We start from the raw sequence: 13,061 nt of genomic DNA, 5'->3' as shown, positions 1-13,061 counted from the left end.
CAATAAAGAAAGTTGCTGGTCATCCATGGAAATAGACCCTCATGTCTAATTGCCAGATCCTGACACTTCAATTACAGATGAATGGGATTGTGAAGTAAATAATCTCATCCATTATCTGAAGTATGAAAGTTTTAATTTAGTAAAAAATATCACTAATGTAGCAATCACCATAATCTTTTTTTTAGAGAGAGAGAGAGAGAGAGAGAGAGAGAGAGAGAGAAAGAATTTTTGATATTTACTATTTAGTTTTCGGCGGACACAACATCTTTGTTTGTATGTAGTGCTGAGGATCGAATCCGGGCCACACTCATGCCAGGCGAGCGTGCTACCGATTGAGCCACATCCCCAGCCCACCATAATCTTTTTGATGGTACTCTGAACTGTTTTCTGATGAGAATCTAAGTGTAAACCCTCCTTATTAAATAACTGGACCACGGAAGACATAAACTTACAGCCCGCTGTGTGATCAGGGCTTGGTACTGCCAGAGATGCTGGCACCTTTCTTCATCCGAAATGAAACCTGGACTAAACAAAGGAGTGGAGAAAGTACCACAGAAGGCCCTCATGCCCTAATATTCAGTGCACATATACTACACAGTGATGTAAAAATAATATAAACTCACATATCATTTGTTTGAACATTCATACTAATTTATTTCAGAAAGTCATATTTAGTTCAGTTAATCAGTGGATCTGCTGAGAGCCTACTATGCAATAGCCCCTGAGCCAGGGGTCAGAGACAGAGGATTCAATGGGTCCCACCCTGTCCCTTAGGAGCACCCAGCTGTGCTGATGTGCCCAGGCTTCAGGGGTCCTTGGCATGTTTGGGTTCCTTTGATAAACCCAGGGTAGCACCAGCTGTCCTCATTGCCCACTTCCCAGTCTCTCCCATGGATTCTCCCTCTTAGCACTCTGCTCAACCAGATCCTCCTGTGTGAGCTCCAGAAGGAGACCTGACCCCATGTCACACCCACTAGCCTCTCATCTGGTCCAGAACAGAGTCTGAGTCCTCATCCCTCCCTTCACAATTTTCCTGAAGTCTGAAACTTCCAGAACCCTCTTGTCTCTGCTGCTGCCCTGATGACCCAGGCAGGCTCCCCATAGGACTGGTCCTGCTCCTCAGTCTGTGCAGAGTGGTCCAGAGCCTGAGGGCCCCTGCAGCACCTCCTTGGAGTGGTGCTCACTGCTGCTTCCCAGCTGTCCCTCTGTCCTTCCTCCCTGCTCTATGGTTCTTGCTGTCACTAATGTCCACACAGCCCACAGCATGTGTCTGAGCTGCTGCTCTGTTGTCTGTGACACTCAATAAATATGTGCTCCAGACTGTGGAATCTTGTGTATTTTAACCACTATATCCAGGAGCACTGCCAACAATCATTACATAATTGGAAGGACCATGTGTCACCTTGATGGGGATATTGTGTTCATCTTCTCTGTGAGGTCATGAAATTTTTTCCTAGTGTAGTTAGAAGCAGAGAAGCCCATAATCCTACCTCCCCAGTTGCCTTGTGATTCTGTGCTCCTTTTGAGTTCCTGACCATGCATATTTAATTCTCAGTGTGTGTCAATTAGATAGGCATAAAAAAGCTCTTCCATTTTTATGATAAACTCTCTTCTACATTTTTATTTTTACCAGAGTTATATGTTGTGACAATTGATTTAAAGTTATTAAATATAAATAATGACAACAAACTCTTAATAGCTTTTCTTTCCTTTGGAAAATTAATAATGCAAATTGATTATACAATTAATAGCTGGGACATAATGTGGCATTAGTATTTCTGTAAAATGGAAAAAACACAAAAATATGAAGTCGATAATCTCATACCAAGTCTAGATAAATAAAGAAGTAAAAAATATATAGACTGTAAATATAAATCATAATTTCTCCATATTTGGGAGAATGAATTATAGAAAAACTAATATCCTGGACTGGGATGACTCAGAATAAAAGAGAGGTTATTTAGAGTGAAATTACAGATATAAATTCCCAAGTAAAAGCATGGGCACAAAAATGAAGACAATATTATTTAGGAAGGAAATTTTGCTCATGTTATCTAACTTTGATTTTCACTCTAAGTGATTAACACCTTTTACTATAATGATTTAATTCTGAAGATGAGAATTACAAACATGTTAACTATAATTCCTAAGGAACCACTGCTCACATGCTTCCTACTTGCACAGCTCAGCATAAGATCCACCCTCCTGCCTGTACTGGGTAAGAACTAAACTACAGCACAGGGAGATTAAACCAACAGCCCAAGATTCTTGTGCTCTTACCTCATCTCAAACATGTAATTAGGCATGATCTCTAAAGGAGATCAAGACTAATACAAATTGAATTGAATAAATTGTTCTTTACAGAGTAAGACATTCTCTAATGGACGACTAAATGCTTAAAAATACAATGTAGGCACACAGGCTCATAGAATGATATGCAGCATAACTTAATTTGAAAATGTTATCATTCACATCAATTGAGTCTAATATATATATATATATATATATATATATATATATATATATATATATGTCAAATGAGGACACTAATGCCTGAATTTATACATTTTGGGCTATGGATACATTATAATAAATTATGTAATATAAAGAATAATTAACAAAATTGGGGCATTTAAAGATTCCTATAGAAATAAGAATATCTGCAAGTGTGTTTCTCCTTTATCTATACCCATTCTACATGTCTATTACCATGATATTTTTAACTGCTGCTCTGAAAAACAGGGTGAGTTTTGCCTGTAGATGGATGGAACTGGAGACTATCATGCTAAGTGAAATAAGGGCAATCCCCCCAAAACCAGAAGTCGAATGTTGTCTCTGATACATGGGTGCTTAACACACAACAAGGGGACAGGGGAAGGATAAAAGATCAGTGGTTACACAATGGTGAGCCAAGAGAAGGGAGGGGAAGGGAATGGGAAAGACGTGGAATGAATCTGACCTAAGGCTGCTATGTTCACATCAGAATACACCCCAGTGAGACTCTATCTCATGTACAACCACAAGACTGGGATCCTGGATAGAAGAACATACACTCCATGTTTGTATAAATGAGTCAAATTAAACTCTGCATGTATAACTAAAAGAGGAAAAAAATCAGGGTGAAAACTACTTTGCACGTTATTTGATCTGTCACGTTTGTCATTTGTTATTTGCTTATATGAAAAATAAAAACATTCATTACTTACTTTGTTTGTTTTAGAGTTTGTAGAGCATCAACAAGTAGAATGTCCTCAGGGAAGAGCCACTATCCAGAACACATTTAAATTAGGGTGAATCTTACAGGACACAACAAGTTTACCTTCAAGAACTTTTGGATGGTGGCCCACTTTGAGGGCCAGCAGAGCAGCTTCTGTTTAGGAGGTGAGCAGCACAGCTCTGGGAGAAGACCCTGGCTTACTCAGCTGCAGCAGTGCCAGTGGGGAGGGGAGAGCAGGCACTAAAGGTGTGGAGGAGGCGAGGTCACTGAGGATGCAGACTCAAGCACACAGGGCACCTCTGTGCCCCAGAGGCCATGTCTGTGGTGAACCTGAGTGCTGAGTTGGGCAGCTGGGAAAGAAGGATCCTGGCTTCCTCTGAGTCTGAGCCTGGTGCATAGTCCTAGGAATGCTCCTGTCAAGAGTCAGCAGGCAGGAAGGCTCCAGCTACCTCATTGGGTTTGACACAAGTGGTACTCAAGTTTATATCTTAAGGCCTTACATTTGTCTATGATCTGCTGAGGTGGTTACCAGAGAGAACTGGGCAGGAACATTGAGGTTCTATTGGAGAAATATAATTCTTTCTAAACAAACACTAACAAAGATGATTCTTTTTATTTTCCTCTTCTGTTTTTTTTCAGGTTAATTCTTAGTTTTTATTTTGTTTACATCTCAAAGAATTAAAGAAGTGTGTGTTCATGGAGAAATGGAACCAAACTTCAAAGGATTTTATTTTGTTGGGGCTCTTACCCCTAAACCAAACTGGCCTACTTCTCTTGCTCCTGATCATATTTGCATTTGTTCTTGCCTTGGTGGGGAACTCCGGAATAACTGTCCTCATCTTCTTGGACCTCCGGCTCCACACCCCCATGTACTTTCTCCTCAGCCAACTCTCCCTCATGGACCTGATGTACATCTCCACCACTGTCCCTAAGATGATATATAACTTCCTATCTGGCCACAATAGCATCTCCTTCCTGGGCTGTGGTGTGCAAATGTTCTTCTTTATAAACATTGCATGTTCTGAAGGCTTAATCCTGGCCTCCATGGCCTATGACCGCTTTGTGGCCATCTGCCACCCCCTCCACTATCCTGTCCGAATGAGTAAAATCATGTGTTTGAAGATGATCACAGGAACCTGGATACTGGGGTCCATTCACTCTCTGGCGTATACCACCTATGCCCTTCATCTTCCTTATTGCAGGTCTAGGGCCATCAATCATTTCTTATGTGAGATCCCATCCATGATGCCTCTGGTCTGTATGGACACCTCAATCTATGAGTACATGCTCTTTGTGAGTGCAGTCCTGTTTCTCCTCCTTCCTTTCCTTGGCATCACGGCCTCTATGGACGGGTCCTTTTTACTGTCTTCCACATGCGCTCAAAAGAGGGGAGGAAAAAGGCCTTCACCACGTGCTCCACACATTTAACTGTGGTGATATTTTCTACACACCTTTTGTCTACACTTATCTCCGACCCAAGAGTGTCCGCTCACCCACAGAAGATAAGAACCTGGCTGTCTTCTACACCATCCTCACCCCCATGCTCAATCCCATTGTCTACAACCTGAGGAACAAGGAAGTCCTGGGGGCCATGAGAAGAGTGTGGGGGATGCTCTCCTCGAGGAAAAAATGATCATGGCTGTCCATGCTTCTCTGGATTGCCTCTTTTGACACAGACTGTAACTCTCTCGAGCACTGCTGACCTATAGATGTATAATATGATCCACACATATAAGGAGATTTCTACTGAGATATTCATCAATAAAATTAATTACATGATATATTGATTATAATGTATAAATATAATAATTATTATATGTGTTAGAGAGAAAATGTTATTGTTAATGCTACTACTAACAAATTAAACTTATATTGTACTATATAGTATACATTTCTTTTTTCATATACTAATATTAATAAAATATTTTTTCTCATGTTGACAATTATAATTTTTATATATTTGACATGAATTATTACTGTTCTTGAATACCTTATTTTCATTCTAAATTAGCACAGCCTTGTGGGAGTTTTAGAACCCATACCAACTTGCACTTAATGTATTTCAAATATCCCAAGGTCAATTTTGCCAATGTCTATGGACAATAGGACCTCTTGGTGACTTGAACTCTTCTTGTTTACGAACTGATGTGTCTTATTGTTCTATGTTCCTATATTTGGGATAAAGAATTCTACTCTGAACTCTTTTTAAAAAGCCACTTGTTTTCTTTTAATTTTAGTTTAAATGCGTGTAGAAATAATGAACTTCAAGTGGCCCCTAGGGTCCAACATTATTACATCTCTAATTATTCTCATTGCACATAATATGGAAAAAATATTCTTTCTTTGATACTATACTTTTCTTTCATTGTCTTTTTAAAATTTTTTGATGCATTACTGGCCTTGGTCCTTAACTTCAGTAGGAGATGCATCTTGGCTCTTATCACCAGTGGCTCCTCTGAGCAGCTCTTTGGGGTCTTCTTTCCTACCATCTGGGGAGTCAACACAGTGTGCCTCTCTCAGGTGCATGGCTGTCCCTCCCCAGCCTCACAGGCAGCCTGTGTCTGCAGGTGTCACTGTGTCCCATCCTTTCTTATCTGTCTGCCTGTCAGTTCCATAAGCCATCAGTCACATGCCCAGCTTTTTCCTAAAGGTAACTCTCCATCCCATGTCCTGTCTGATTTCCCCAAACCTGGGCTTATGAGCTGTCCTGAGGTCCCTTGACCTGACAGTCCTAGAGTGAGTCAGCACATCTAGCTGAGGTGTGACCAGGTGATAACTTCTATGAATTCTATCTCATGCATGTGCTTAGCATGTTTTTGATGTACACATTCAGCCTGATTCTTCTGTGTGTCTGAAGATTTTGTGGGCCACCAGATATTTTCAATGTTTTTCTTTTCTTTTTCAGCAGGGATTTCTTTTTTTTATTCCCTTTTGCTTACAAACAGGGCTGAGACAATCAGATACAAATGTCAGATTGCATATAACTCAGAAATCCAATGGAAAGTAAAGAGAAGGATAGTAGTGACTGAGGAGGATGATCTCATCTTTAAATATTTAGGAGTAAATGGAAGAAAATTCTATAATCATTTAGATCTGAAGCAATGAGATTGAAGGTTTCAGTTTTAGGCCCAAATGCCTACCTGGTCTCCAACTTGCAGGACACTTATATCCACACTGTGTCACCTAAAATGATGCAAGCACTCAGTATTAGAGACTGCAAAAGCCTCTACTATATGAAGTAACTGCTCTTCTTCCAGACTTTAAAGAGAAGTAATAAAATAAGTTGTAGTGTTGAGGTAAATCATATAACAAAAAATTTATCATTATTACAGTCCACATTATCACACTGCTGAACCACAATTGTGATGAGAAAGATAATCTTCCTTCAAAAGAAAATAGAAAAAAAGTACTCATTTGTTTTTTTTCCTAAATAAAATTCTCCTAAATTAATATATGATAAAAATATATATACACACACTGTGCATTAAAAAATCATCCAAAGAAACACCAGGTGCTATACAATCTTTCTGTCACAATTGGAGGTACAAAAATGAATAACATGAAATAAAATATAAAGAGTATAGATTAACAGCTGTTTTACAAATGACTGAAATGATGCACAAGCCATAGGAAATGGGGTACTGTGAGGTGAAGAGGAACTGGATAATTTTCCCCAAGAGACATCAGGGTCCAACAGTAAAGGCCCCTTTGAGTAGAATCTGATGATGTGATAGAAGTTAGGGAAATGTTAACACTGCTAACTCCTTCTACATGACACCCGCTAATGTCAGGAACTTCTGGGTAAGAAGAGCCTCTGGGTACAGTTACATGACAGTGGGCATTAACATATTATTTGCCTGGGCCAGAGGACCTAGAAGGGTAAAGGATCTCAGAAAGTCATTTCTGATTGTCTTGGAGTTCTCCATATTTACAGTCAGTAAAGAGTTAGTGGCATGAAAACTTACTTTGTCTCTGATCTTTGTAGGAATGTCAGTGTAAAAATCAATTAAAAATAATATATGAATCTCTAACAAAGGATTTCTATCTGAGAATAAAATTAGGATTGCACTGCAGGATACTGATGCATGAACAGTATATGTTATGGTGTCTGGGGAACACAGGAAAGGTTCAGGGTTTATTAAGAAGAGGAATCTTCAGGAGTTACTCAGGAACCTGGCAAACTCTGAAAAACGAGTCCAGCAGCAAACTGTAAAATTACTTTAAATATAATGTCAGCAATTGCATCAAAGGATGCTAAGAACAGAATTAGAGTCTCAAAGCAAAGGGCTTGGCCTTCTGAGGCAGTTCCCAGAATAATCCTTCTGGCATCTCAGCTGTACCTTAGTTGGACATTCCAGGAGTTTGTCTGTCTCTTTTGCAAACTCAGCTTCCACATTGGCAAGAGGGGCCTCATGGAGCCCATTACTGATATTATAGCACACATTCCCTCCAGTTTTCTTTCCACTAAACTAAGTTCAGAGAGATGCATAAGTTTCCTAAGGCCATGGTGTTTCAGAGAACAATGGTCAGGCTCCTGGTTCCCTCCATTATTCACTGCCTGGAATGAGAACAGGGCTTGCACTCAGCACCTCTGCTGAATTCAGTATCCTTCAGGTTCTTTCCAAGGACAGCAATCGAGATGAACAGCAGAATTTGTACCTTAGTGCATTCAAGCTGTGATAACATGACTTCCTAAGGTAGGAAGCATAGAAGCAATGTAAATAAATTCCTCATGGCCCTGGATGCTATGAAGCCCACTCTCATGAGGGCTGCAGATTCAGTGCATGGTAAGGGCTGTGTCCTTGTTAAACATGGTGCTTTCTTACTGCATCCTCACATGGTGGAGGGTGAACCAGCTCCCACCGAGCTATATTCCAAAAGTACTGATTCCATTTATGACACATGAGCTTTACGACTGAATAGTCACCTTCCACAAGTTCTACCTCCTATAACATTACTTTGGGGTTAGGATTGTGGCATTTTTGTTTGGGAGAGGACACAAACCTTCCCACCATAGCACATTCTCTCCAGTACCCAGGTTTACATAATGTTTTTTCCTTTCTTACCCTCTGATTCTACCCTTCTCAGGGCAGTTTCAGAGCATGCTACCTATTCATCCACCTCCTTCTTCAACATAGAAGGGCCAAGTTTATGTTTTATGGCTGTGCTATTGCCATGTTGAAATTTTAAATGATTTTATCTGGGCATGCATGAAAGCTGAGGGCCTAAGCTGGTGGCAGCATTGCTTACCCTTTAGTTCAGAAGCAGGGCTCACACACTTACTCTCAAGCAAACTGTTGACAGAGATATTAGTTCTTCCTTTTCATGAACACAAACACAGTTCTTGGAGAAGCTCATGGTTTCACTGCACCCTCTTGAGACACAGGGTTGGGACTGGGTTCAGATGATGGCAGTTAGGGCAGCAGGAGCATAAGATTTCAACGCTGACACTTCCTGATCTCAAGAGTTGCTAACTGCTAAATTTTCAGTGTGGTGTGGCATACAGGTAGATATTTAGGCTAGTGGAAAATAGTAGAGCCAAGAAATAGACCCTCCCATACGTGACCAAATTATCTTTGAAAAGTGATCCATGAACATCTACGTGGGAAGTAAAGTCTTTTCTATAAAAGTTGATGGGAAGATTGGTTATTATTTTGTAAATACTGAATCTTCATATTTACCTTATACCACATAGGAAAAAAAAAGTCCAAATCGATTAAAGATCAACATGTGGAAGCTAAAAAGTGTTGAATAAAAGCATAAAGGCAAACTTAATGTGCTGTCCTTCAAAGTGATTTGGTGGATATGACGCCAGAAGAACAAATAACACAAGGAAATATAACAGAGTCAGTGATAATGCTGCACGCAGCACAGGGAGCGATTTCTAGCACCGAGTAAGAAGTGAAATGCAGAACACATGGCACCCACACCTTAGACAGCGTAGACCAGAGAGTGAACAAAGAACCCAAACAGGCTTTGGTTTCACCCAAGAAGACACACAAATGGGTAATAAGCACATTAAAAATGCTCACCATCAGGGATTACTAGAGAAATGCCCATGAAACTCACAATCAGACACCCTTTCACATATTCAAGAAACAACGCAGAATAAATGTTCTGAGAAGGGTGTGAGAAATTGGAAACTTTGTATGGCCCTATGGCTATTTTAAGTGATATTGTCCTTGTGGAAAACAGCAGAGTGAATCTTAACATAGTAAGTCTACCATTAGTAAATGATTCAGTGATTCCAACTCTGTGGTGTACCAGAGAAACCAAGGTAGGCAGTAAAACTGCTGTGTGTAAGCTATATCCACTTACAGGAGAAACAATGAACAGATTGTGGTGTCTACACACAGTGGAAGCCATTCAGGGTTAGAGAGAAGTGTGTGCTGACAAGTACTGCAACAAGGACAAATGCTGATGACTGTGTAGTCTGTGAAATAAGCCAGTTAAAAAAGGACAGGTATTGAATGAATTCACTCCATGAAATATGCAGTCATCACATTCATGGAGACAGTTAGAGGTTGTAACCAGGGGCTGGGACAAAGGAGAGAGGGGGAGGCACGGTTTATTAGGTGCAGTTACACTTAGGGCTGATGAAAATCCTCTGGGCATGGCTGGTGCTGATGGCTGTGCTCACCATGAATGCCCTTGAGACACCACAGAACTGAACACTCAAAGGTGGTAAGATGCATACTTTATCTTAGTATCTCACCTCCACCTTAAAGCCAAAACATTTAATAAGCTGAACATTTTCAAATCTTATTCCCCCAATGTATTTTACTAAAATTAAGGCAGGATCCTGAGTCTGTATGCAGCAATTGATATTCCATGACAGTAGGCTGCTGATAATTTGCAAAGAAAACTTGAAAATTATTTTTGTAAATGTTATTCTGAATTAATTTGAGGCCAGTGAATTACAAAGACACTATTCTGTATAACTTATGTAAAGAGCTTAAATAGTTTAGTTATTAGCAGGTTAAAAAGAGTGTTTGAAATTAGTAACTCAACTGACACTATAAACCTCTTTCATTTGTGTTTTATATCTGTGTGCCAAGGACAAACTTGCCATGAGACAGTCAATATTGTCCTGATTTAGAGTTCTGGAAAGGAGAAGCACAATTGATATTATTCTTGTGTGTAATGCTTATTGGAACAACTTCTTGCTTCCTGTACACCTGGCTTTATTGTCCCTTACCTTGAACTTGACCAGATCATAAATATCTTCATGAAAAATAGTTCTTACTACCTGAGAATTCGTGTTATTTCCAATAGAAAATTGTCCTTACTTGGAGAATATTTTGACAGAGAAGCACCTGAATAAGTTTATTACTCTGTAGATCAAGCTGAGGATGCACATATTCTACATAAGGATTAATATTCTTAAGTACTGCCTGCTTCAAAATGAAGAATGTGTTTCCACATTTTGAGACACAGTGCCTCATTTCATTGCATAGACCTCTAATCCTCTACTTTTAATTAGAGATAAAATTGGGATACTGCAAATGCCTGATTTTAGTGATTCATATATTGATAAAGTATAGATTTATCAAAGGCATCATCATCATCATTGGGATGAATAAGTGAATCACAGAGATTTAAATATGTACTCATAACATACAAGGTCCTAAGGTAGGCACTGGGGATCAAGGGGGAGAGAGTCCAGATAATGCAGTCTCAGAGTCCAGGTAATGCAGCTCCATTGAAGCACAGATGTTCTCCCTACAAACTCCTCTCTTGGATCAAAATGCTTCTCAAAGAAAAACTATTCCAAAGTGAGTGTGGTGTTATTAAATTTGGTCTGATTGACTGTATAGATGCAGCAAGAGTGGTAATTTTCCATTAGAGCCTCCTATGTTGGCTTGCAGGGATTTTTTCTATGAAATCTGATTGTAATTTGAAGTCTCTAAATAGAATGAACTGATAGATATTTAAGTATTTAACACATAAACAAGTAAATGTCTTCCTCTAAGATCCTCACCACTCTCTACCATGTTTTGCAGAAATTGAAATTGCTTTTTTTCTTCTCCACCTGAGATATCCTAAGGGTCCTGACCTTGCAGAGTGAACCAGGAATCAGGTCAGTTTTACCAGGAAGCTTTAGATTATGGATTCTGTAGGTCCAGAGGCAGTCCTTAAGAAAACTGGTTGCAGCTTCATCCGGCCACCAGCAAGAGGAATTATTGTGCATGACTCTCAGGTACCTAGAGTTGACAGCACTGTAAAGTGACTCTTCTGGAATCTTGTACAGATGAAACAAAGACTGCTCATTAGAATAAATGTTTTTTTTTTCTACTTTGATATCTGTAACAGTAATTACCACCTATATAGGAATGTTTTTGGAGAATTTCTGTCTTCATTAATATTCTCAAAAATCAGTTAATTACCTTTCTGCATGTGTAAGAGAGTATTTTGTTGCAAAATAATTTAATTTACTCACAATTTTTAGAATCTGACTAGACTATAGAAGGTAATTGCTCTCACTACTATTGCTGTTAACACCCAGCTCAACACTGATTCTTGCTGATCCTCAGGTTTTAACTTACAAAACAGGAGGATTTAGTAGACATGACCTAACACCCCTACACCTCCTCATCCTGTTCTGGAATGACTGAGCTCATCCTTCTTGAAACTAATTCTGGGCAGCAGGAGAGAATGGCAGCTGAGTGGGTTGGCTGATTTATTCCACACTTGAACCAAGTTCACCTTGAAGCTAGCAAAGTCAGGTGAAATGACCAAGTTTTTTCTCCCATGGGCTTGGACCCTGGGGATCCATTAGAGGAAGATGGACATATAAGGCTCGAAGGAGGAAGGTTCTGTGCATCAGAGCAGCAGTTCATCCTTCTTTCTCACTCTCCAGAAGTAAGTGTGGCATGTTTGAGTCTGTTTTACTGGAACAAGGGAAGAGGCAGAGGGAGATGACTGAGCAAAGCAATAAGGAAGCAGCTCTCAAGGTGAGGAGCTCTGAGAGTTTAGCATAAGAGAATACTAGAGGTGGGAGCCATGGGCACTGAATGTATTCTGAGAACTCCCTCCTGGTGCCTTTGGCTCATCACATCAGGAGAGCTGGGTGAGATCTAGGCCAGCTTCTCAGTCTGAGCACTAGTTGCTTAGCCTGGCAGAGTGTGAGCACAGCTTGGGGCTTAAACATTTTAAAGAACTCAATGGACTATTGGGTGGGAATGTTGTAAATAAAAACAACTATTTCTCTCAAAACCCGGTCCCGGATTTCAGATGATGTAAGTCAAAACACTATCACTGTGCTGAGTTGTTTTTGGTTACCTTTAACTAAGCAGATATTTTGGAGATGAGGTTTTCTCATCATAAGGAAACATTTATTTTGCACAAAGAATAGGCCATGCCATAACAAATTGTAAAACACAGGAGTCAGTTTAAATGTGATATCAATTGGTATGAACCTGTTAAAATTCCAGAATATGCTGCTCTCTGGGAGTGTGATCTTCATTTCACTGGGTCTTCTCCACTTAAGGTCTGAATTTCTGAGTCTTCTCCATTGAAAGGAGAACAAAAGTTTAGGAGACCTACTCTGTGCTAAACACAGTGCTCAGTTAATTGCATCATCACAGATCTCAGGTGTGGTTGTTGGGAGTGAGTTAGCTGAGGGTCAGACAAACAATTGGCTTATTGGTCATGGGCTGATTATCTGTAACTCCTTTTTAAGGACATTAAGTCTCATTGTATTAATTATTATTGTTTTCATATAACTTTTGCAAAATGAACTCAGCCACCTAAACTTCTTGAGGGATTTGTGTTGGGTTCTGTCAAGTGAAGGTTATTTCTTTCAACTCTGAGTATTTGAGCAGTATGCCCAGTGAAATGACAA

At 39.8% G+C, this 13,061-nt stretch overlaps 1 pseudogene; it reads left to right on the top strand.

Annotated features, from left to right (window-relative positions):
• The first annotated feature begins 3,913 nt into the window (after positions 1-3,913).
• On the top strand, positions 3,914-4,850 carry LOC113176651 (olfactory receptor 2L13-like; annotated as a pseudogene).
• Positions 4,851-13,061: the final 8,211 nt, after the last annotated feature.

The sequence above is a fragment of the Urocitellus parryii genome, chromosome 1, assembly GCF_045843805.1.
Source record: "Urocitellus parryii isolate mUroPar1 chromosome 1, mUroPar1.hap1, whole genome shotgun sequence".
In the NCBI taxonomy this organism is placed as follows: Eukaryota; Metazoa; Chordata; class Mammalia; order Rodentia; family Sciuridae; genus Urocitellus; species Urocitellus parryii.
Note: the sequence above shows the minus strand (reverse complement) of the source record. Positions and strands in the feature narration are given on the sequence as shown.